Genomic DNA, 27,414 nt, shown 5'->3' with positions numbered 1-27,414 from the left:
TACGATCATCCAGTCAGGTGTCGACTCCCTAGGGGGTGACATCACTAACCCAGGCAATTGCTCCGCCTCCACATCATTTTCCTCCTCATACATGTCGACACACACGTACCGACACACAGCACACACACCGGGAATGCTCTGATAGAGGACAGGACCCCACTAGCCCTTTGGAGAGACAGAGGGAGAGTCTGCCAGCACACACCAAGCGCTATATATATATACAGGGATAACCTTATATAAGTGTTATTCCCTTATAGCTGCTGTTTATATTATTTTTAGCTGCCAATAGTGCCCCCCCTTCTCTTTTTTACCCTGATTCTGTAGCAGGTCTGCAGGGGAGAGTCAGGGAGCCGTCCTTCCAGCGGAGCTGTGAGGGAAAATGGCGCTTGTGTGCTGAGGAGATAGGCTCCGCCCCTTCACGACGTCCTAATCTCCCGCTCTTTTCTGTAAAAATGGCAGGGGTTAAAATACATCCATATAGCCCAGGAGCTATATGTGATGTATTCTTTTGCCAACCTAAGGTATTATCTGTTTATATTGCGTCTCAGGGCGCTCCCCCCCCAGCGCCCTGCACCCTCAGTGACCGGAGTGTGAAGTGTGCTGAGAGCAATGGCGCACAGCTGCGGTGCTGTGCGCTACCTTAGTCTGAAGACAGGACCGTCTTCTGCCGCCGATTTCACCGGACCTCTTCGCTCTTCTGGCTCTGTAAGGGGGCCGGCGGCGCGGCTCCGGGACCCATCCAGGCTGAACCTGTGATCGTCCCTCTGGAGCTAATGTCCAGTAGCCTAAGAAGCCCAATCCACTCTGCACGCAGGTGAGTTCGCTTCTTCTCCCCTTAGTCCCTCGATGCAGTGAGCCTGTTGCCAGCAGGACTCACTGAAAATAAAAAACCTAAAATACACTTTTATTCTAAGCAGCTCAGGAGAGCCACCTAGCCTGCACCCTTCTCGTTCGGGCACAAAAATCTAACTGAGGCTTGGAGGAGTGTCATAGGGGGAGGAGCCAGTGCACACCACCTGATCCTAAAGCTTTTATTCTTGTGCCCTGTCTCCTGCGGAGCCGCTATTCCCCATGGTCCTTACGGAGTCCCAGCATCCACTAGGACGTCAGAGAAATTATTATTAGTGTACGGAGGTGTCACTGCCCGGCTGTGTGTGTAATATTATTATTAGTGTACGGAGGTGTCACTACCCGGCTGTGTGTGTAATATTATTATTAGTGTACGGAGATGTCACTGCCCGGCTGTGTGTGTAATATTATTATTAGTGTACGGAGGTGTTACTGCCCGGCTGTGTGTGTGATATTATTATTAGTGTACGGAGGTGTCACTGTCCGGCTGTGTGTGTGATATTATTATTAGTGTATGGAGGTGTCACTGCCCGGCTGTGTGTGTAATATTATTATTAGTGTATGGAGGTGTCACTGCCCGGCTGTGTGTGTAATATTATTATTAGTGTATGGAGGTGTCACTGCCCGGCTGTGTGTGTAATATTATTATTAGTGTATGGAGGTGTCACTGCCCGGCTGTGTGTGTAATATTATTATTAGTGTACGGAGGTGTCACTGCCCGGCTGTGTGTGTGATATTATTATTAGTGTATGGAACTGTCACTGCCCGGCTGTGTGTGTAATATTATTATTAGTGTACGGAGGTGTCACTGCCCGGCTGTGTGTGTAATATTATTATTAGTGTATGGAGGTGTCACTGTCCGGCTGTGTGTGTAATATTATTAGTGTACAGAGGTGTCACTGCCCGGCTGTGTGTGTAATATTATTATTAGTGTATGGAGATGTCACTGCCCGGCTGTGTGTGTAATATTATTATTAGTGTATGGAGGTGTCACTGCCCGGCTGTGTGTGTAATATTATTAGTGTACGGAGGTGTCACTGCCCGCCTGTGTGTGTAATATTATTATTAGTGTACGGAGGTGTCACTGCCCGGCTGTGTGTGTGATATTATTATTAGTGTACGGAGGTGTCACTGCCCGGCTGTGTGTGTAATATTATTATTAGTGTATGGAGGTGTCACTGCCCGGCTGTGTGTGTAATGCTATTATTAGTGTATGGAGTGTCACTGCCCGGCTGTGTGTGTAATATTATTAGTGTATGGAGGTGTCACTGCCCGGCTGTGTGTGTAATATTCCGGCTGTGTGTAATATTATTATTAGTGTACGGAGGTGTCACTGCCCGGCTGTGTGTGTAATATTATTATTAGTGTATGGAGGTGTCACTGCCCGGCTGTGTGTGTAATATTATTATTAGTGTACGGAGGTGTCACTGCCCGGCTGTGTGTGTAATATTATTATTAGTGTATGGAGGTGTCACTGCCCGGCTGTGTGTGTAATATTATTATTAGTGTACGGAGGTGTCACTGCCCGGCTGTGTGTGTAATATTATTATTAGTGTACGGAGGTGTCACTGCCCGGCTGTGTGTGTAATATTATTATTAGTGTACGGAGGTGTCACTGCCCGGCTGTGTGTGTAATATTATTATTAGTGTATGGAGGTGTCACTACCCGGCTGTGTGTGTAATATTATTATTAGTGTACGGAGGTGTCACTGCCCGGCTGTGTGTGTAATATTATTAGTGTATGGAGGTGTCACTGCCCGGCTGTGTGCGTAATATTATTATTAGTGTACGGAGGTGTCACTGCCCGGCTGTGTGTGTAATATTATTATTAGTGTACGGAGGTGTCACTGCCCGGCTGTGTGTGTAATATTATTATTAGTGTATGGAGGTGTCACTGCCCGGCTGTGTGTGTAATATTATTAGTGTATGGAGGTGTCACTGCCCGGCTGTGTGTGTAATATTATTATTAGTGTACGGAGGTGTCACTGCCCGGCTGTGTGTGTAATATTATTAGTGTATGGAGGTGTCACTACCCTGCTGTGTGTGTAATATTATTAGTGTATGGAGGTGTCACTGCCCGGCTGTGTGTGTGTAATATTATTATTAGTGTATGGAGGTGTCACTGCCCCGGCTGTGTGTGTAATATTATTATTAGTGTACGGAGGTGTCACTGCCCGGCTGTGTGTGTAATATTATTAGTGTATGGAGGTGTCACTACCCTGCTGTGTGTGTAATATTATTATTAGTGTACGGAGGTGTCACTGCCCGGCTGTGTGTGTAATATTATTATTAGTGTACGGAGGTGTCACTGCCCGGCTGTGTGTGTGATATTATTATTAGTGTACGGAGGTGTCACTGTCCGGCTGTGTGTGTGATATTATTATTAGTGTATGGAGGTGTCACTGCCCGGCTGTGTGTAATATTATTATTAGTGTACGGAGGTGTCACTGCCCGGCTGTGTGTGTAATATTATTATTAGTGTATGGAGGTGTCACTGCCCGGCTGTGTGTGTAATATTATTATTAGTGTACGGAGGTGTCACTGCCCGGCTGTGTGTGTAATATTATTATTAGTGTATGGAGGTGTCACTGTCCGGCTGTGTGTGTAATATTATTATTAGTGTATGGAGGTGTCACTGCCCGGCTGTGTGTGTGATATTATTATTAGTGTATGGAGGTGTCACTGCCCGGCTGTGTGTGTGATATTATTATTAGTGTATGGAGGTGTCACTGTCCGGCTGTGTGTGTGATATTATTATTAGTGTACGGAGGTGTCACTGCCCGGCTGTGTGTGTAATATTATTATTAGTGTATGGAGGTGTCACTGCCCGGCTGTGTGTGTAATATTATTATTAGTGTATGGAGGTGTCACTGCACGGCTGTGTGTGTAATATTATTATTAGTGTACGGAGGTGTCACTGTCCGGCTGTGTGTGTAATATTATTATTAGTGTACGGAGGTGTCACTGCCCGGCTGTGTGTGTAATATTATTATTAGTGTACGGAGGTGTCACTGCCCGGCTGTGTGTAATATTATTATTAGTGTACGGAGGTGTCACTGCCCGGCTGTGTGTGTAATATTATTATTAGTGTACGGAGGTGTCACTGCCCGGCTGTGTGTGTAATATTATTATTAGTGTACGGAGGTGTCACTGCCCGGCTGTGTGTGTAATATTATTATTAGTGTATGGAGGTGTCACTGCCCGGCTGTGTGTGTAATATTATTATTAGTGTATGGAGATGTCACTGCCCGGCTGTGTGTGTAGTATTATTATTAGTGTATGGAGGTGTCACTGCCCGGCTGTGTGTGTGATATTATTATTAGTGTACGGAGATGTCACTGCCCGGCTGTGTGTGTAATATTATTAGTGTATGGAGGTGTCACTGTCCGGCTGTGTGTGTAATATTATTAGTGTACGGAGGTGTCACTGCCCGGCTGTGTGTAATATTATTATTAGTGTACGGAGCTGTCACTGTCCGGCTGTGTGTGTAATATTATTAGTGTACGGAGGTGTCACTGCCCGGCTGTGTGTAATATTATTATTAGTGTACGGAGCTGTCACTGCCCGGCTGTGTGTGTAATATTATTATTAGTGTATGGAGGTGTCACTGCCCGGCTGTGTGTGTAATATTATTATTATTAGTGTATGGAGGTGTCACTGCCCGGCTGTGTGTGTAATATTATTATTAGTGTATGGAGGTGTCACTGCCCGGCTGTGTGTGTAATATTAATATTAGTGTATGGAGGTGTCACTGCCCGGCTGTGTGTGTAATATTATTATTAGTGTATGGAGGTGTCACTGCCCGGCTGTGTGTGTAATATTATTATTAGTGTATGGAGGTGTCACTACCCGGCTGTGTGTGTAATATTATTATTAGTGTATGGAGGTGTCACTGCCCGGCTGTGTGTGTAATATTATTAGTGTACGGAGGTGTCACTGCCCGGCTGTGTGTGTAATATTATTATTAGTGTACGGAGGTGTCACTGCCCGGCTGTGTGTGTAATATTATTATTAGTGTACGGAGATGTCACTGCCCGGCTGTGTGTGTAATATTATTAGTGTACGGAGGTGTCACTGCCCGGCTGTGTGTGTAATATAATTATTAGTGTACGGAGGTGTCACTGCCCGGCTGTGTGTGTGATATTATTATTAGTGTACGGAGGTGTCACTGCCCGGCTGTGTGTGTAATATTATTATTAGTGTACGGAGGTGTCACAGCCCGGCTGTGTGTAATATTATTATTAGTGTACAGAGGTGTCACTGCCCGGCTGTGTGTGTAATATTATTATTAGTGTATGGAGGTGTCACTGCCCGGCTGTGTGTGTAATATTATTATTAGTGTATGGAGATGTCACTGCCCGGCTGTGTGTGTAATATTATTATTAGTGTACGGAGGTGTCACTGCCCGGCTGTGTGTGTAATATTATTATTAGTGTATGGAGGTGTCACTGCCCGGCTGTGTGTGTAATATTATTATTAGTGTATGGAGGTGTCACTGCCCGGCTGTGTGTGTAATATTATTATTATTAGTGTATGGAGGTGTCACTGCCCGGCTGTTTGTGTAATATTATTATTAGTGTACGGAGGTGTCACTGCCCGGCTGTGTGTGTAATATTATTATTAGTGTATGGAGATGTCACTGCCCGGCTGTGTGTGTAATATTATTATTAGTGTATGGAGCTGTCACTGTCCGGCTGTGTGTGTAATATTATTATTAGTGTACGGAGGTGTCACTGCCCGGCTGTGTGTGTAATATTATTATTAGTGTATGGAGGTGTCACTGCCCGGCTGTGTGTGTAATATTATTATTAGTGTATGGAGGTGTCACTGCCCGGCTGTGTGTGTAATATTATTAGTGTATGGAGGTGTCACTGCCCGGCTGTGTGTGTAATATTATTATTAGTGTACGGAGATGTCACTGCCCGGCTGTGTGTGTAATATTATTAGTGTATGGAGGTGTCACTGCCCGGCTGTGTGTGTAATATTATTATTAGTGTATGGAGGTGTCACTGCACGGCTGTGTGTGTAATATTATTATTAGTGTATGGAGGTGTCGCTGCCCGGCTGTGTGTGTAATAATATTATTAGTGTACGGAGGTGTCACTGCCCGGCTGTGTGTGTAATATTATTATTAGTGTACGGAGGTGTCACTGCCCGGCTGTGTGTAATATTATTATTAGTGTATGGAGGTGTCACTGCCCGGCTGTGTGTGTAATATTATTAGTGTACGGAGGTGTCACTGCCCGGCTGTGTGTGTAATATTATTAGTGTACGGAGGTGTCACTGCCCGGCTGTGTGTGTAATATTATTATTAGTGTATGGAGGTGTCACTGCCCGGCTGTGTGTGTGTAATATTATTATTAGTGTATGGAGGTGTCACTGCCCCGGCTGTGTGTGTAATATTATTATTAGTGTATGGAGGTGTCACTGCCCGGCTGTGTGTGTAATATTATTATTAGTGTATGGAGGTGTCACTGCCCGGCTGTGTGTGTAATATTATTATTAGTGTATGGAGGTGTCACTGCCCGGCTGTGTGTGTAATATTATTATTAGTGTATGGAGGTGTCACTGCCCCGGCTGTGTGTGTAATATTATTATTAGTGTATGGAGGTGTCACTGCCCGGCTGTGTGTGTAATATTATTATTAGTGTATGGAGGTGTCACTGCCCGGCTGTGTGTGTAATATTATTATTAGTGTACGGAGGTGTCACTGCCCGGCTGTGTGTGTAATATTATTATTAGTGTACGGAGGTGTCACTGCCCGGCTGTGTGTGTAATATTATTATTAGTGTATGGAGGTGTCACTACCCGGCTGTGTGTGTAATATTATTATTAGTGTACGGAGGTGTCACTGCCCGGCTGTGTGTGTAATATTATTAGTGTATGGAGGTGTCACTGCCCGGCTGTGTGTGTAATATTATTATTAGTGTACGGAGGTGTCACTGCCCGGCTGTGTGTGTAATATTATTATTAGTGTATGGAGGTGTCACTGCCCGGCTGTGTGTGTAATATTATTATTAGTGTATGGAGGTGTCACTGCCCGGCTGTGTGTGTAATATTATTATTATTAGTGTATGGAGGTGTCACTGCCCGGCTGTTTGTGTAATATTATTATTAGTGTACGGAGGTGTCACTGCCCGGCTGTGTGTGTAATATTATTATTAGTGTATGGAGATGTCACTGCCCGGCTGTGTGTGTAATATTATTATTAGTGTATGGAGCTGTCACTGTCCGGCTGTGTGTGTAATATTATTATTAGTGTACGGAGGTGTCACTGCCCGGCTGTGTGTGTAATATTATTATTAGTGTATGGAGGTGTCACTGCCCGGCTGTGTGTGTAATATTATTATTAGTGTATGGAGGTGTCACTGCCCGGCTGTGTGTGTAATATTATTAGTGTATGGAGGTGTCACTGCCCGGCTGTGTGTGTAATATTATTATTAGTGTACGGAGATGTCACTGCCCGGCTGTGTGTGTAATATTATTAGTGTATGGAGGTGTCACTGCCCGGCTGTGTGTGTAATATTATTATTAGTGTATGGAGGTGTCACTGCACGGCTGTGTGTGTAATATTATTATTAGTGTATGGAGGTGTCGCTGCCCGGCTGTGTGTGTAATAATATTATTAGTGTACGGAGGTGTCACTGCCCGGCTGTGTGTGTAATATTATTATTAGTGTACGGAGGTGTCACTGCCCGGCTGTGTGTAATATTATTATTAGTGTATGGAGGTGTCACTGCCCGGCTGTGTGTGTAATATTATTAGTGTACGGAGGTGTCACTGCCCGGCTGTGTGTGTAATATTATTAGTGTACGGAGGTGTCACTGCCCGGCTGTGTGTGTAATATTATTATTAGTGTATGGAGGTGTCACTGCCCGGCTGTGTGTGTGTAATATTATTATTAGTGTATGGAGGTGTCACTGCCCCGGCTGTGTGTGTAATATTATTATTAGTGTATGGAGGTGTCACTGCCCGGCTGTGTGTGTAATATTATTATTAGTGTATGGAGGTGTCACTGCCCGGCTGTGTGTGTAATATTATTATTAGTGTATGGAGGTGTCACTGCCCGGCTGTGTGTGTAATATTATTATTAGTGTATGGAGGTGTCACTGCCCCGGCTGTGTGTGTAATATTATTATTAGTGTATGGAGGTGTCACTGCCCGGCTGTGTGTGTAATATTATTATTAGTGTATGGAGGTGTCACTGCCCGGCTGTGTGTGTAATATTATTATTAGTGTACGGAGGTGTCACTGCCCGGCTGTGTGTGTAATATTATTATTAGTGTACGGAGGTGTCACTGCCCGGCTGTGTGTGTAATATTATTATTAGTGTATGGAGGTGTCACTACCCGGCTGTGTGTGTAATATTATTATTAGTGTACGGAGGTGTCACTGCCCGGCTGTGTGTGTAATATTATTAGTGTATGGAGGTGTCACTGCCCGGCTGTGTGTGTAATATTATTATTAGTGTACGGAGGTGTCACTGCCCGGCTGTGTGTGTAATATTATTATTAGTGTACGGAGGTGTCACTGCCCGGCTGTGTGTGTAATATTATTAGTGTATGGAGGTGTCACTGCCCGGCTGTGTGTGTAATATTATTAGTGTATGGAGGTGTCACTGCCCGGCTGTGTGTGTAATATTATTATTAGTGTACGGAGGTGTCACTGCCCGGCTGTGTGTGTAATATTATTAGTGTATGGAGGTGTCACTACCCTGCTGTGTGTGTAATATTATTAGTGTATGGAGGTGTCACTGCCCGGCTGTGTGTGTGTAATATTATTATTAGTGTATGGAGGTGTCACTGCCCCGGCTGTGTGTGTAATATTATTATTAGTGTACGGAGGTGTCACTGCCCGGCTGTGTGTGTAATATTATTAGTGTATGGAGGTGTCACTACCCTGCTGTGTGTGTAATATTATTATTAGTGTACGGAGGTGTCACTGCCCGGCTGTGTGTGTAATATTATTATTAGTGTACGGAGGTGTCACTGCCCGGCTGTGTATGTGATATTATTATTAGTGTACGGAGGTGTCACTGTCCGGCTGTGTGTGTGATATTATTATTAGTGTACGGAGATGTCACTGCCCGGCTGTGTGTGTGTAATATTATTATTAGTGTATGGAGGTGTCACTGCCCCGGCTGTGTGTGTAATATTATTATTAGTGTACGGAGGTGTCACTGCCCGGCTGTGTGTGTAATATTATTAGTGTATGGAGGTGTCACTACCCTGCTGTGTGTGTAATATTATTATTAGTGTACGGAGGTGTCACTGCCCGGCTGTGTGTGTAATATTATTATTAGTGTACGGAGGTGTCACTGCCCGGCTGTGTGTGTGATATTATTATTAGTGTACGGAGGTGTCACTGTCCGGCTGTGTGTGTGATATTATTATTAGTGTATGGAGGTGTCACTGCCCGGCTGTGTGTGTAATATTATTATTAGTGTACGGAGGTGTCACTGCCCGGCTGTGTGTGTAATATTATTATTAGTGTATGGAGGTGTCACTGCCCGGCTGTGTGTGTAATATTATTATTAGTGTACGGAGGTGTCACTGCCCGGCTGTGTGTGTAATAATAAGATTTTACTTACCGATAAATCTATTTCTCGGAGTCCGTAGTGGATGCTGGGGTTCCTGAAAGGACCATGGGGAATAGCGGCTCCGCAGGAGACAGGGCACAAAAAGTAAAGCTTTTTCCGATCAGGTGGTGTGCACTGGCTCCTCCCCCTATGACCCTCCTCCAGACTCCAGTTAGGTACTGTGCCCGGACGAGCGTACACAATAAGGGAGGATTTTGAATCCCGGGTAAGACTCATACCAGCCACACCAATCACACCGTACAACTTGTGATCTAAACCCAGTTAACAGTATGATAACAGCGGAGCCTCTGAAAGATGGCTTCCTTCAACAATAACCCGAATTAGTTAACAATAACTATGTACAATTTATGCAGATAATCCGCACTTGGGATGGGCGCCCAGCATCCACTACGGACTCCGAGAAATAGATTTATCGGTAAGTAAAATCTTATTTTCTCTATCGTCCTAGTGGATGCTGGGGTTCCTGAAAGGACCATGGGGATTATACCAAAGCTCCCAAACGGGCGGGAGAGTGCGGATGACTCTGCAGCACCGAATGAGAGAACTCCAGGTCCTCCTTAGCCAGAGTATCAAATTTGTAAAATTTTACAAACGTGTTCTCCCCTGACCACGTAGCTGCTCGGCAAAGTTGTAATGCCGAGACCCCTCGGGCAGCCGCCCAAGATGAGCCCACCTTCCTTGTGGAGTGGGCCTTTACAGATTTAGGCTGTGGCAGGCCTGCCACAGAATGTGCAAGTTGGATTGTGCTACAGATCCAACGAGCAATCGTCTGCTTAGACGCCGGAGCACCCATCTTGTTGGGTGCATACAATATAAACAACGAGTCAGATTTATATATATATATATATTTTTAATGCTCTGACAACGTCCAGTAACTTGGAGTCCTCCAAGTCACTTGTAGCCGCAGGCACTACAATAGGCTGGTTCAGATGAAATGCTGACACCACCTTAGGGAGAAAATGCGGACGAGTCCGCAGTTCTGCCCTGTCCGAATGGAAAATCAGATATGGGCTTTTGTAAGATAAAGCTGCCAGTTCTGACACTCTCCTGGCCGAAGCCAGGGCTAGTAACATGGTCACTTTCCATGTGAGATATTTCAAATCCACCTTTTTTAGTGGTTCAAACCAATGAGATTTTAGGAAATCCAAAACCACATTGAGATCCCACGGTGCCACTGGAGGCACCACAGGAGGCTGTATATGCAGCACTCCCTTAACAAAGGTCTGGACTTCAGGGACTGAAGCCAATTCTTTTTGAAAGAAAATCGACAGGGTCGAAATTTGAACCTTAATAGATCCCAATTTGAGACCCATTGACAATCCTGATTGCAGGAAATGTAGGAATCGACCCAGTTGAAATTCCTCCGTCGGAGCCCTCCGATCTTCGTACCACGCAACATATTTTCGCCAAATTCGGTGATAATGTTGCACGGTTACTTCCTTCCTTGCTTTAATCAAAGTAGGAATGACTTCTTCCGGCATGCCTTTTTCCTTTAGGATCCGGCGTTCAACCGCCATGCCGTCAAACGCAGCCGCGGTAAGTCTTGAAACAGACAGGGACCCTGCTGAAGCAAGTCCCTCCTTAGAGGTAGAGGCCACGGATCTTCCGTGATCATCTCTTGAAGTTCCGGGTACCAAGTCCTTCTTGGCCAATCCGGAACCACTAGTATCGTTCTTACGCCTCTTTGCCGTATAATTCTCAATACTTTTGGTATGAGAGGCAGAGGAGGAAACACATACACCGACTGGTACACCCAAGGCGTTACCAGCGCGTCCACAGCTATTGCCTGCGGATCTCTTGACCTGGCGCAATACCTGTCCAGTTTTTTGTTGAGGCGAGACGCCATCATGTCCACCATTGGTCTTTCCCAACGGGTTACCAGCATGTGGAAGACTTCTGGATGAAGTCCCCACTCTCCCGGGTGAAGATCGTGTCTGCTGAGGAAGTCTGCTTCCCAGTTGTCCACTCCCGGGATGAACACTGCTGACAGTGCTATCACATGATTCTCTGCCCAGCGAAGAATCCTTGCAGCTTCTGCCATTGCACTCCCGCTTCTTGTGCCGCCCTGTCTGTTCACATGGGCGACTGCCGTGATGTTGTCCGACTGGATCAACACCGGTTTTCCCTGAAGCAGAGGTTCTGCCTGGCTTAGAGCATTGTATATTGCTCTTAGTTCCAGAATGTTTATGTGAAGAGACGTTTCCAGGCTCGTCCATACTCCCTGGAAGTTTCTTCCTTGTGTGACTGCTCCCCAGCCTCTCAGGCTGGCGTCCGTGGTCACCAGGATCCAATCCTGTATGCCGAATCTGCGGCCCTCCAATAGATGAGCACTCTGCAACCACCACAGAAGAGACACCCTTGTCCTTGGAGACAGGGTTATCCGCAGGTGCATCTGAAGATGCGACCCTGACCATTTGTTCAACAGATCCCTTTGGAAAATTCTTGCGTGGAATCTGCCGAATGGAATTGCTTCGTAAGAAGCCACCATTTTTCCCAGGACTCTTGTGCATTGATGTACAGACACCTTTCCTGGTTTTAGGAGGTTCCTGACAAGCTCGGATAACTCCTTGGCTTTTTCCTCCGGGAGAAAAACCTTTTTCTGAACCGTGTCCAGAATCATCCCTAGGAACAGCAGACGAGTTGTCGGCATTAACTGGGATTTTGGAATATTCAGAATCCACCCGTGCTGTTTTAGCACTTCTTGAGACAGTGCTAATCCCATCTCTAGCTGTTCTCTGGACCTCGCCCTTATTAGGAGATCGTCCAAGTATGGGATAATTAATACGCCTTTTCTTCGAAGAAGAATCATCATCTCGGCCATTACCTTTGTAAAGATCCGAGGTGCCGTGGACAATCCGAACGGCAGCGTCTGAAACTGATAGTGACAGTTTTGTACAACGAACCTGAGGTACCCCTGGTGTGAGGGGTAAATTGGAACGTGGAGATACGCATCCTTGATGTCCAAGGATACCATAAAGTCCCCCTCTTTTAGAATAGGCCTTACCGAGCCATCCGGCTTCGGTACCACAAAAAGAGTGGAATAATACCCCTTCCCTTGTTGCAGAAGAGGTACCTTGACTATCACCTGCTGAGAGTACAGCTTGTGAATGGCTTCCAAAACCGTCTCCCTTTCGGAGGGGGACGTTGGTAAAGCAGACTTCAGGAAACGGCGAGGTGGATCTGTCTCTAATTCCAACCTGTATCCCTGAGATATTATCTGCAGGATCCAGGGATCTACTTGCGAGTGAGCCCACTGCGCGCTGTAATTTTTGAGACGACCCCCCACCGTCCCCGAGTCCGCTTGAGAAGCCCCAGCGTCATGCTGAGGCTTTTGTAGAAGCCGGGGAGGGCTTCTGATCCTGGGAAGGAGCTGCGTGTTGCTGTCTCTTCCCTCGACCTTTGCCTCGTGGCAGATATGAATAGCCCTTTGCTCTCTTATTTTTAAAGGAACGAAAGGGCTGCGGTTGAAAAGTCGGTGCCTTTTTCTGTTGGGGAGTGACTTGAGGTAGAAAGGTGGATTTCCCGGCTGTAGCCGTGGCCACCAAATCTGATAGACCGACTCCAAATAACTCCTCCCCTTTATACGGCAAAACTTCCATATGCCGTTTTGAATCCGCATCGCCTGTCCACTGTCGCGTCCATAAAGCTCTTCTGGCCGAAATGGACATAGCACTTACCCGTGATGCCAGTGTGCATATATCCCTCTGTGCATCACGCATATAAAGAAATGCATCCTTTATTTGTTCTAACGACAGTAAAATATTGTCCCTGTCCAGGGTATCAATATTTTCAATCAGGGATTCTGACCAAACTACCCCCGCACTGCCCATCCAGGCAGTCGCTACAGCTGGTCGTAGTATAACACCTGCATGTGTGTATATACTTTTTTGGATATTTTCCATCCTCCTATCTGATGGATCTTTAAGTGCGGCCGTCTCATGAGAGGGTAACGCCACTTGTTTAGATAAGCGTGTTAGCGCCTTGTCCACCCTAGGAGGTGTTTCCCAGCGCTCCCTAACCTCTGGCGGGAAAGGGTATAATGCCAATAATTTCTTTGAAATTATCAGCTTTTTATCAGGGGCAACCCACGCTTCATTACACACGTCATTTAGTTCTTCTGATTCAGGAAAAACTATAGGTAGTTTTTTCATACCCCACATAATACCCTGTTTAGTGGTACCTGTAGTATCAGCTAAATGTAACGCCTCCTTCATTGCCAAAATCATATAACGTGTGGCCCTACTGGAAAATACGGTTAATTCGTCACCGTCACCACTGGAGTCATCGCCTGTGTCTGGGTCTGTGTCGACCGACTGAGGCAAAGGGCGTTTCACAGCCCCTGACGGTGTTTGAGTCGCCTGGACAGGCACTAATTGATTGTCCGGCCGTCTCATGTCGACAAACGACTGCTTTAGCGTGTTGACACTATCCCGTAGTTCCATAAATAAAGGCATCCATTCTGGTGTCGACTCCCTAGGGGGTGACATCCTCATATTTGGCAATTGCTCCGCCTCCACACCAATATCGTCCTCATACATGTCGACACACACGTACCGACACACAGCAGACACACAGGGAATGCTCCTAACGAAGACAGGACCCACTAGCCCTTTGGGGAGACAGAGGGAGAGTTTGCCAGCACACACCAAAAGCGCTATATATATATCAGGGATAGCCTTATAATAAGTGCTCCCTTATAGCTGCTTTGTTATATCAAAATATCGCCATAAATGTGCCCCCCCCTCTCTGTTTTACCCTGTTTCTGTAGTGCAGTGCAGGGGAGAGACCTGGGAGCCGTCCTGACCAGCGGAGCTGTGAGAGGAAATGGCGCCGTGTGCTGAGGAGATAGGCCCCGCCCCTTTTCCGGCGGGCTCGTCTCCCGCTATTTAGAAAAATTAGGCAGGGGTTAAATATCTCCATATAGCCTCTAGGGCTATATGTGAGGTATTTTTAGCCTTTATAGGTACTCATTTGCCTCCCAGGGCGCCCCCCTCCCAGCGCCCTGCACCCTCAGTGACTGCCGTGTGAAGTGTGCTGAGAGGAAAATGGCGCACAGCTGCAGTGCTGTGCGCTACCTTTAGAAGACTGCAGGAGTCTTCAGCCGCCGATTCTGGACCTCTTCTGATTTCAGCATCTGCAAGGGGGCCGGCGGCGTGGCTCCGGTGACCATCCAGGCTGTACCTGTGATCGTCCCTCTGGAGCTTGATGTCCAGTAGCCAAGAAACCAATCCATCCTGCACGCAGGTGAGTTGACTCCTTCTCCCCTCAGTCCCTCGCTGCAGTGATCCTGTTGCCAGCAGGAATCACTGTAAAATAAAAAACCTAGCTAAACTTTCTCTAAGCAGCTCTTTAGGAGAGCCACCTAGATTGCACCCTTCTCGGCCGGGCACAAAAATCTAACTGGAGTCTGGAGGAGGGTCATAGGGGGAGGAGCCAGTGCACACCACCTGATCGGAAAAAGCTTTACTTTTTGTGCCCTGTCTCCTGCGGAGCCGCTATTCCCCATGGTCCTTTCAGGAACCCCAGCATCCACTAGGACGATAGAGAAATTATTATTAGTGTATGGAGGTGTCACTGTCCGGCTGTGTGTGTAATATTATTATTAGTGTATGGAGGTGTCACTGCCCGGCTGTGTGTGTGATATTATTATTAGTGTATGGAGGTGTCACTGCCCGGCTGTGTGTGTGATATTATTATTAGTGTATGGAGGTGTCACTGTCCGGCTGTGTGTGTGATATTATTATTAGTGTACGGAGGTGTCACTGCCCGGCTGTGTGTGTAATATTATTATTAGTGTATGGAGGTGTCACTGCCCGGCTGTGTGTGTAATATTATTATTAGTGTATGGAGGTGTCACTGCACGGCTGTGTGTGTAATATTATTATTAGTGTACGGAGGTGTCACTGCCCGGCTGTGTGTGTAATATTATTATTAGTGTATGGAGGTGTCACTGCACGGCTGTGTGTGTAATATTATTATTAGTGTACGGAGGTGTCACTGCCCGGCTGTGTGTGTGATATTATTATTAGTGTATGGAGGTGTCACTGCCCGGCTGTGTGTGTAATATTATTATTAGTGTACGGAGGTGTCACTGCCCGGCTGTGTGTAATATTATTATTAGTGTACGGAGGTGTCACTGCCCGGCTGTGTGTGTAATATTATTATTAGTGTACGGAGGTGTCACTGCCCGGCTGTGTGTGTAATATTATTATTAGTGTACGGAGGTGTCACTGCCCGGCTGTGTGTGTAATATTATTATTAGTGTACGGAGGTGTCACTGCCCGGCTGTGTGTGTAATATTATTATTAGTGTACGGAGGTGTCACTGCCCGGCTGTGTGTGTAATATTATTATTATTAGTGTACGGAGGTGTCACTGCCCGGCTGTGTGTGTGATATTATTATTAGTGTACGGAGGTGTCACTACCCGGCTGTGTGTGTAATATTATTATTAGTGTACGGAGGTGTCACTGCCCGGCTGTGTGTGTAATATTATTATTAGTGTACGGAGGTGTCACTGCCCGGCTGTGTGTGTAATATTATTATTAGTGTATGGAGGTGTCACTGCCCGGCTGTGTGTGATATTATTATTAGTGTATGGAGGTGTCACTGTCCGGCTGTGTGTGTAATATTATTATTAGTGTACAGAGGTGTCACTGCCCGGCTGTGTGTGTAATATTATTATTAGTGTATGGAGGTGTCACTGCCCGGCTGTGTGTGTAATATTACTATTAGTGTACGGAGGTGTCACTGCCCGGCTGTGTGTGTAATATTACTATTAGTGTACGGAGGTGTCACTGCCCGGCTGTGTGTGTAATATTATTATTAGTGTACGGAGGTGTCACTGCACGGCTGTGTGTGATATTATTATTAGTGTATGGAGGTGTCACTGCCCGGCTGTGTGTGTAATATTATTATTAGTGTATGGAGATGTCACTGCCCGGCTGTGTGTGTAATATTATTATTAGTGTACGGAGAAGTCACTGCCCGGCTGTGTGTGTAATATTATTATTAGTGTACGGAGGTGTCACTGTCCGGCTGTGTGTGTAATATTATTATTAGTGTACGGAGGTGTCACTGCCCGGCTGTGTGTGTAATATTATTATTAGTGTATGGAGGTGTCACTGCCCGGCTGTGTGTGTAATATTATTATTAGTGTATGGAGGTGTCACTGTCCGGCTGTGTGTGTAATATTATTATTAGTGTACGGAGGTGTCACTGCCCGGCTGTGTGTGTAATATTATTATTAGTGTGCGGAGGTGTCACTGCCCGGCTGTGTGTAATATTATTATTAGTGTACGGAGGTGTCACTGTCCGGCTGTGTGTGTAATATTATTATTAGTGTATGGAGGTGTCACTGCCCGGCTGTGTGTGTAATATTATTATTATTAGTGTACGGAGGTGTCACTGCCCGGCTGTGTGTGTAATATTATTATTAGTGTATGGAGGTGTCACTGTCCGGCTGTGTGTGTAATATTATTATTAGTGTACGGAGGTGTCACTGCCCGGCTGTGTGTGTAATATTATTATTAGTGTATGGAGGTGTCACTGCCCGGCTGTGTGTGTAATATTATTATTATTAGTGTACGGAGGTGTCACTGCCCGGCTGTGTGTGTAATATTATTATTAGTGTATGGAGGTGTCACTGCCCGGCTGTGTGTGTAATATTATTATTATTAGTGTACGGAGGTGTCACTGCCCGGCTGTGTGTAATATTATTATTATTAGTGTACGGAGGTGTCACTGCCCGGCTGTGTGTGTAATATTATTATTAGTGTATGGGGTGTCACTGCCCGGCTGTGTGTGTAATATTATTATTAGTGTACGGAGGTGTCACTGCCCGGCTGTGTGTGTAATATTATTATTAGTGTATGGAGGTGTCACTGCCCGGCTGTGTGTGTAATATTATTATTAGTGTACGGAGGTGTCACTGCCCGGCTGTGTGTGTAATATTATTATTAGTGTACAGAGGTGTCACTGCCCGGCTGTGTGTGTGATATTATTATTAGTGTACAGAGGTGTCACTGCCCGGCTGTGTGTGTAATATTATTATTAGTGTACGGAGGTGTCACTGCCCGGCTGTGTGTGTGATATTATTATTAGTGTATGGAGGTGTCACTGCCCGGCTGTGTGTGTGATATTATTATTAGTGTACGGAGGTGTCACTGCCCGGCTGTGTGTGTGATATTATTATTAGTGTACGGAGGTGTCACTACCCGGCTGTGTGTGTAATATTATTATTAGTGTACGGAGGTGTCACTGCCTGGCTGTGTGTGTGATATTATTATTAGTGTACAGAGGTGTCACTGCCCGGCTGTGTGTGTAATATTATTATTAGTGTACGGAGGTGTCACTGCCCGGCTGTGTGTGTGATATTATTATTAGTGTATGGAGGTGTCACTGCCCGGCTGTGTGTGTGATATTATTATTAGTGTACGGAGGTGTCACTGCCCGGCTGTGTGTGTAATATTATTATTAGTGTATGGAGGTGTCACTGCCCGGTAGTGTGTGTAATATTATTATTAGTGTATGGAGGTGTCACTGCCCGGCTGTGTGTGTAATATTATTATTAGTGTACGGAGGTGTCACTGCCCGGCTGTGTGTGTAATATTATTATTATTAGTGTACGGAGGTGTCACTGCCCGGCTGTGTGTGTAATATTATTATTAGTGTACGGAGGTGTCACTGCCCGGCTGTGTGTGTAATATTATTATTAGTGTACAGAGGTGTCACTGCCCGGCTGTGTGTGTGATATTATTATTAGTGTACAGAGGTGTCACTGCCCGGCTGTGTGTGTAATATTATTATTAGTGTACGGAGGTGTCACTGCCCGGCTGTGTGTGTAATATTATTATTAGTGTACGGAGGTGTCACTGCCCGGCTGTGTGTGTAATATTATTATTAGTGTATGGAGGTGTCACTACCCGGCTGTGTGTGTAATATTATTATTAGTGTACGGAGGTGTCACTGCCCGGCTGTGTGTGTAATATTATTATTAGTGTACGGAGGTGTCACTGCCCTGCTGTGTGTGTAATATTATTATTAGTGTATGGAGGTGTCACTGCCCGGCTGTGTGTGTAATATTATTATTAGTGTACGGAGGTGTCACTGCCCGGCTGTGTGTGTAATATTATTATTAGTGTACGGAGGTGTCACTGCCCGGCTGTGTGTGTAATATTATTATTAGTGTATGGAGGTGTCACTGCCCGGCTGTGTGTGTAATATTATTATTAGTGTATGGAGGTGTTACTGCCCGGCTGTGTGTGTAATATTATTATTAGTGTATGGAGGTGTCACTGCCCGGCTGTGTGTGTAATATTATTATTAGTGTATGGAGGTGTCACTACCCGGCTGTGTGTGTAATATTCCGGCTGTGTGTAATATTATTATTAGTGTACGGAGGTGTCACTGCCCGGCTGTGTGTGTAATATTATTATTAGTGTACGGAGGTGTCACTGCCCGGCTGTGTGTGTAATATTATTATTAGTGTATGGGGTGTCACTGCCCGGCTGTGTGTGTAATATTCCGGCTGTGTGTAATATTATTATTAGTGTATGGAGGTGTCACTGCCCGGCTGTGTGTGTAATATTATTATTATTAGTGTATGGAGGTGTCACTGCCCGGCTGTGTGTGTAATATTATTATTAGTGTACGGAGGTGTCACTGCCCGGCTGTGTGTGTGATATTATTATTAGTGTACGGAGGTGTCACTGCCCGGCTGTGTGTGTAATATTATTATTAGTGTACGGAGGTGTCACTGCCCGGCTGTGTGTGTAATATTAATATTAGTGTATGGAGGTGTCACTACCCGGCTGTGTGTGTAATATTCCGGCTGTGTGTAATATTATTATTAGTGTATGGAGGTGTCACTGCCCGGCTGTGTGTGTAATATTATTATTATTAGTGTATGGAGGTGTCACTGCCCGGCTGTGTGTGTAATATTATTATTAGTGTATGGAGGTGTCACTGCCCGGCTGTGTGTGTAATATTATTATTATTAGTGTACGGAGGTGTCACTGCACGGCTGTGTGTGTAATATTATTAGTGTATGGAGGTGTCACTGCCCGGCTGTGTGTGTAATATTATTATTAGTGTACGGAGGTGTCACTGCCCGGCTGTGTGTGTAATATTATTATTAGTGTATGGAGGTGTCACTGCCCGGCTGTGTGTGTAATATTATTATTAGTGTACGGAGGTGTCACTGCCCGGCTGTGTGTGTAATATTACTATTAGTGTATGGAGGTGTCACTGCCCGGCTGTGTGTGTAATATTATTATTAGTGTATGGAGGTGTCACTGTCCGGCTGTGTGTGTAATATTATTATTAGTGTCTGTGTGTGTAATATTATTATTAGTGTACGGAGGTGTCACTGCCCGGCTGTGTGTGTAATATTATTATTAGTGTATGGAGGTGTCACTGCCCGGCTGTGTGTGTAATATTATTATTAGTGTACGGAGGTGTCACTGCCCGGCTGTGTGTGTAATATTATTATTAGTGTACGGAGGTGTCACTGCCCGGCTGTGTGTGTAATATTATTATTAGTGTATGGAGGTGTCACTGCCCGGCTGTGTGTAATATTATTATTAGTGTACGGAGGTGTCACTGCCCGGCTGTGTGTGTAATATTATTATTAGTGTACGGAGGTGTCACTGCCCAGCTGTGTGTGTAATATTATTATTAGTGTATGGAGGTGTCACTGCCCGGCTGTGTGTGTGATATTATTATTAGTGTACGGAGGTGTCACTGCCCGGCTGTGTGTGTAATATTATTATTAGTGTACGGAGGTGTCACTGCCCGGCTGTGTGTGTAATATTATTATTAGTGTACGGAGGTGTCACTGCCCGGCTGTGTGTGTAATATTATTATTAGTGTATGGAGGTGTCACTGCCCGGCTGTGTGTGTAATATTATTATTAGTGTACGGAGGTGTCACTGCCCGGCTGTGTGTGTAATATTATTATTAGTGTACGGAGGTGTCACTGCCCGGCTGTGTGTGTAATATTATTATTAGTGTACGGAGGTGTCACTGCCCGGCTGTGTGTGTAATATTATTAGTGTACGGAGGTGTCACTGCCCGGCTGTGTGTAATATTATTATTAGTGTATGGAGGTGTCACTGCCCGGCTGTGTGTGTAATATTATTAGTGTATGGAGGTGTCACTGCCCGGCTGTGTGTGTAATATTATTATTAGTGTACGGAGATGTCACTGCCCGGCTGTGTGTGTAATATTATTAGTGTATGGAGGTGTCACTGCCCGGCTGTGTGTGTAATATTATTATTAGTGTACGGAGATGTCACTGCCCGGCTGTGTGTGTAATATTATTAGTGTATGGAGGTGTCACTGCCCGGCTGTGTGTGTAATATTATTATTAGTGTATGGAGGTGTCACTGCACGGCTGTGTGTGTAATATTATTATTAGTGTATGGAGGTGTCGCTGCCCGGCTGTGTGTGTAATAATATTATTAGTGTACGGAGGTGTCACTGCCCGGCTGTGTGTGTAATATTATTATTAGTGTACGGAGGTGTCACTGCCCGGCTGTGTGTGTGATATTATTATTAGTGTATGGAGGTGTCGCTGCCCGGCTGTGTGTGTAATAATATTATTAGTGTACGGAGGTGTCACTGCCCGGCTGTGTGTGTAATATTATTATTAGTGTACGGAGGTGTCACTGCCCGGCTGTGTGTGTAATATTATTATTAGTGTATGGAGGTGTCACTGCCCGGCTGTGTGTGTAATATTATTAGTGTATGGAGGTGTCACTGCCCGGCTGTGTGTGTAATATTATTATTAGTGTACGGAGATGTCACTGCCCGGCTGTGTGTGTAATATTATTAGTGTATGGAGGTGTCACTGCCCGGCTGTGTGTGTAATATTATTATTAGTGTATGGAGGTGTCACTGCACGGCTGTGTGTGTAATATTATTATTAGTGTATGGAGGTGTCGCTGCCCGGCTGTGTGTGTAATAATATTATTAGTGTACGGAGGTGTCACTGCCCGGCTGTGTGTGTAATATTATTATTAGTGTACGGAGGTGTCACTGCCCGGCTGTGTGTGTGATATTATTATTAGTGTATGGAGGTGTCGCTGCCCGGCTGTGTGTGTAATAATATTATTAGTGTACGGAGGTGTCACTGCCCGGCTGTGTGTGTAATATTATTATTAGTGTATGGAGGTGTCACTGTCCGGCTGTGTGTGTAATATTATTATTAGTGTACGGAGGTGTCACTGCCCGGCTGTGTGTGTAATATTATTATTAGTGTATGGAGGTGTCACTGCCCGGCTGTGTGTGTAATATTATTATTAGTGTATGGAGGTGTCACTGCCCGGCTGTGTGTGTAATATTATTAGTGTATGGAGGTGTCACTGCCCGGCTGTGTGTGTAATATTATTATTAGTGTACGGAGATGTCACTGCCTGGCTGTGTGTGTAATATTATTAGTGTATGGAGGTGTCACTGCCCGGCTGTGTGTGTAATATTATTATTAGTGTATGGAGGTGTCACTGCACGGCTGTGTGTGTAATATTATTATTAGTGTATGGAGGTGTCGCTGCCCGGCTGTGTGTGTAATAATATTATTAGTGTACGGAGGTGTCACTGCCCGGCTGTGTGTGTAATATTATTATTAGTGTACGGAGGTGTCACTGCCCGGCTGTGTGTAATATTATTATTAGTGTATGGAGGTGTCACTGCCCGGCTGTGTGTGTAATATTATTAGTGTACGGAGGTGTCACTGCCCGGCTGTGTGTGTAATATTATTAGTGTACGGAGGTGTCACTGCCCGGCTGTGTGTGTAATATTATTATTAGTGTACGGAGGTGTCACTGCCCGGCTGTGTGTGTGTAATATTATTATTAGTGTATGGAGGTGTCACTGCCCCGGCTGTGTGTGTAATATTATTATTAGTGTATGGAGGTGTCACTGCCCGGCTGTGTGTGTAATATTATTATTAGTGTATGGAGGTGTCACTGCCCGGCTGTGTGTGTAATATTATTATTAGTGTATGGAGGTGTCACTGCCCGGCTGTGTGTGTAATATTATTATTAGTGTATGGAGGTGTCACTGCCCCGGCTGTGTGTGTAATATTATTATTAGTGTATGGAGGTGTCACTGCCCGGCTGTGTGTGTAATATTATTATTAGTGTATGGAGGTGTCACTGCCCGGCTGTGTGTGTAATATTATTATTAGTGTATGGAGGTGTCACTGCCCGGCTGTGTGTGTAATATTATTATTAGTGTATGGAGGTGTCACTGCCCGGCTGTGTGTGTAATATTATTATTAGTGTACGGAGGTGTCACTGCCCGGCTGTGTGTGTAATATTATTATTAGTGTACGGAGGTGTCACTGCCCGGCTGTGTGTGTAATATTATTATTAGTGTATGGAGGTGTCACTACCCGGCTGTGTGTGTAATATTATTATTAGTGTACGGAGGTGTCACTGCCCGGCTGTGTGTGTAATATTATTAGTGTATGGAGGTGTCACTGCCCGGCTGTGTGTGTAATATTATTATTAGTGTACGGAGGTGTCACTGCCCGGCTGTGTGTGTAATATTATTATTAGTGTACGGAGGTGTCACTGCCCGGCTGTGTGTGTAATATTATTAGTGTATGGAGGTGTCACTGCCCGGCTGTGTGTGTAATATTATTAGTGTATGGAGGTGTCACTGCCCGGCTGTGTGTGTAATATTATTATTAGTGTACGGAGGTGTCACTGCCCGGCTGTGTGTGTAATATTATTAGTGTATGGAGGTGTCACTACCCTGCTGTGTGTGTAATATTATTAGTGTATGGAGGTGTCACTGCCCGGCTGTGTGTGTGTAATATTATTATTAGTGTATGGAGGTGTCACTGCCCCGGCTGTGTGTGTAATATTATTATTAGTGTACGGAGGTGTCACTGCCCGGCTGTGTGTGTAATATTATTAGTGTATGGAGGTGTCACTACCCTGCTGTGTGTGTAATATTATTATTAGTGTACGGAGGTGTCACTGCCCGGCTGTGTGTGTAATATTATTATTAGTGTACGGAGGTGTCACTGCCCGGCTGTGTGTGTGATATTATTATTAGTGTACGGAGGTGTCACTGTCCGGCTGTGTGTGTGATATTATTATTAGTGTATGGAGGTGTCACTGCCCGGCTGTGTGTGTAATATTATTATTAGTGTACGGAGGTGTCACTGCCCGGCTGTGTGTGTAATATTATTATTAGTGTATGGAGGTGTCACTGCCCGGCTGTGTGTGTAATATTATTATTAGTGTACGGAGGTGTCACTGCCCGGCTGTGTGTGTAATATTATTATTAGTGTATGGAGGTGTCACTGTCCGGCTGTGTGTGTAATATTATTATTAGTGTATGGAGGTGTCACTGCCCGGCTGTGTGTGTGATATTATTATTAGTGTATGGAGGTGTCACTGCCCGGCTGTGTGTGTGATATTATTATTAGTGTATGGAGGTGTCACTGTCCGGCTGTGTGTGTGATATTATTATTAGTGTACGGAGGTGTCACTGCCCGGCTGTGTGTGTAATATTATTATTAGTGTATGGAGGTGTCACTGCCCGGCTGTGTGTGTAATATTATTATTAGTGTATGGAGGTGTCACTGCACGGCTGTGTGTGTAATATTATTATTAGTGTACGGAGGTGTCACTGCCCGGCTGTGTGTGTAATATTATTATTAGTGTATGGAGGTGTCACTGCACGGCTGTGTGTGTAATATTATTATTAGTGTACGGAGGTGTCACTGCCCGGCTGTGTGTGTGATATTATTATTAGTGTATGGAGGTGTCACTGCCCGGCTGTGTGTGTAATATTATTATTAGTGTACGGAGGTGTCACTGCCCGGCTGTGTGTAATATTATTATTAGTGTACGGAGGTGTCACTGCCCGGCTGTGTGTGTAATATTATTATTAGTGTACGGAGGTGTCACTGCCCGGCTGTGTGTGTAATATTATTATTAGTGTACGGAGGTGTCACTGCCCGGCTGTGTGTGTAATATTATTATTAGTGTACGGAGGTGTCACTGCCCGGCTGTGTGTGTAATATTATTATTAGTGTACGGAGGTGTCACTGCCCGGCTGTGTGTGTAATATTATTATTAGTGTACGGAGGTGTCACTGCCCGGCTGTGTGTGTAATATTATTATTATTAGTGTACGGAGGTGTCACTGCCCGGCTGTGTGTGTGATATTATTATTAGTGTACGGAGGTGTCACTACCCGGCTGTGTGTGTAATATTATTATTAGTGTACGGAGCTGTCACTGCCCGGCTGTGTGTGTAATATTATTATTAGTGTATGGAGGTGTCACTGCCCAGCTGTGTGTGTAATATTATTATTAGTGTATGGAGGTGTCACTGCCCGGCTGTGTGTGTGATATTATTATTAGTGTACAGAGGTGTCACTGCCCGGCTGTGTGTGTAATATTATTATTAGTGTACGGAGGTGTCACTGCCCGGCTGTGTGTGTAATATTATTATTAGTGTACGGAGGTGTCACTGCCCGGCTGTGTGTGTAATATTATTATTAGTGTATGGAGGTGTCACTGTCCGGCTGTGTGTGTAATATTATTATTAGTGTATGGAGGTGTCACTGCCCGGCTGTGTGTGTAATATTATTATTAGTGTATGGAGGTGTCACTGTCCGGCTGTGTGTGTGATATTATTATTAGTGTATGGAGGTGTCACTGCCCGGCTGTGTGTGTAATATTATTATTAGTGTACGGAGGTGTCACTGCCCGGCTGTGTGTGTAATATTATTATTAGTGTATGGAGGTGTCACTGCCCGGCTGTGTGTGTAATATTATTATTAGTGTACGGAGGTGTCACTGCCCGGCTGTGTGTGTAATATTATTATTAGTGTATGGAGGTGTCACTGTCCGGCTGTGTGTGTAATATTATTATTAGTGTATGGAGGTGTCACTGCCCGGCTGTGTGTGTGATATTATTATTAGTGTATGGAGGTGTCACTGCCCGGCTGTGTGTGTGATATTATTATTAGTGTATGGAGGTGTCACTGTCCGGCTGTGTGTGTGATATTATTATTAGTGTACGGAGGTGTCACTGCCCGGCTGTGTGTGTAATATTATTACTAGTGTATGGAGGTGTCACTGCCCGGCTGTGTGTGTAATATTATTATTAGTGTATGGAGGTGTCACTGCACGGCTGTGTGTGTAATATTATTATTAGTGTACGGAGGTGTCACTGCCCGGCTGTGTGTGTAATATTATTATTAGTGTATGGAGGTGTCACTGCACGGCTGTGTGTGTAATATTATTATTAGTGTACGGAGGTGTCACTGCCCGGCTGTGTGTGTGATATTATTATTAGTGTATGGAGGTGTCACTGCCCGGCTGTGTGTGTAATATTATTATTAGTGTACGGAGGTGTCACTGCCCGGCTGTGTGTAATATTATTATTAGTGTACGGAGGTGTCACTGCCCGGCTGTGTGTGTAATATTATTATTAGTGTACGGAGGTGTCACTGCCCGGCTGTGTGTGTAATATTATTATTAGTGTACGGAGGTGTCACTGCCCGGCTGTGTGTGTAATATTATTATTAGTGTACGGAGGTGTCACTGCCCGGCTGTGTGTGTAATATTATTATTAGTGTACGGAGGTGTCACTGCCCGGCTGTGTGTGTAATATTATTATTAGTGTACGGAGGTGTCACTGCCCGGCTGTGTGTGTAATATTATTATTATTAGTGTACGGAGGTGTCACTGCCCGGCTGTGTGTGTGATATTATTATTAGTGTACGGAGGTGTCACTACCCGGCTGTGTGTGTAATATTATTATTAGTGTACGGAGCTGTCACTGCCCGGCTGTGTGTGTAATATTATTATTAGTGTATGGAGGTGTCACTGCCCAGCTGTGTGTGTAATATTATTATTAGTGTATGGAGGTGTCACTGCCCGGCTGTGTGTGTGATATTATTATTAGTGTACGGAGGTGTCACTGCCCGGCTGTGTGTGTAATATTATTATTAGTGTACGGAGGTGTCACTGCCCGGCTGTGTGTGTGATATTATTATTAGTGTATGGAGGTGTCACTGCCCGGCTGTGTGTGTGATATTATTATTAGTGTACGGAGGTGTCACTGCCCGGCTGTGTGTGTGATATTATTATTAGTGTACGGAGGTGTCACTACCCGGCTGTGTGTGTAATATTATTATTAGTGTACGGAGGTGTCACTGCCCGGCTGTGTGTGTGATATTATTATTAGTGTACAGAGGTGTCACTGCCCGGCTGTGTGTGTAATATTATTATTAGTGTACGGAGGTGTCACTGCCCGGCTGTGTGTGTGATATTATTATTAGTGTATGGAGGTGTCACTGCCCGGCTGTGTGTGTGATATTATTATTAGTGTACGGAGGTGTCACTGCCCGGCTGTGTGTGTAATATTATTATTAGTGTATGGAGGTGTCACTGCCCGGCTGTGTGTGTAATATTATTATTATTAGTGTACGGAGGTGTCACTGCCCGGCTGTGTGTGTAATATTATTATTAGTGTACGGAGGTGTCACTGCCCGGCTGTGTGTGTAATATTATTATTAGTGTACAGAGGTGTCACTGCCCGGCTGTGTGTGTGATATTATTATTAGTGTACAGAGGTGTCACTGCCCGGCTGTGTGTGTAATATTATTATTAGTGTACGGAGGTGTCACTGCCCGGCTGTGTGTGTAATATTATTATTAGTGTACGGAGGTGTCACTGCCCGGCTGTGTGTGTAATATTATTATTAGTGTATGGAGGTGTCACTACCCGGCTGTGTGTGTAATATTATTATTAGTGTACGGAGGTGTCACTGCCCGGCTGTGTGTGTAATATTATTATTAGTGTACGGAGGTGTCACTACCCTGCTGTGTGTGTAATATTATTATTAGTGTATGGAGGTGTCACTGCCCGGCTGTGTGTGTAATATTATTATTAGTGTACGGAGGTGTCACTGCCCGGCTGTGTGTGTAATATTATT

The sequence above is a fragment of the Pseudophryne corroboree genome (genome assembly GCF_028390025.1).
Source record: "Pseudophryne corroboree isolate aPseCor3 chromosome 2 unlocalized genomic scaffold, aPseCor3.hap2 SUPER_2_unloc_1, whole genome shotgun sequence".
Classification (NCBI taxonomy): Eukaryota; Metazoa; Chordata; class Amphibia; order Anura; family Myobatrachidae; genus Pseudophryne; species Pseudophryne corroboree.
This window is presented reverse-complemented; position numbering follows the sequence as displayed.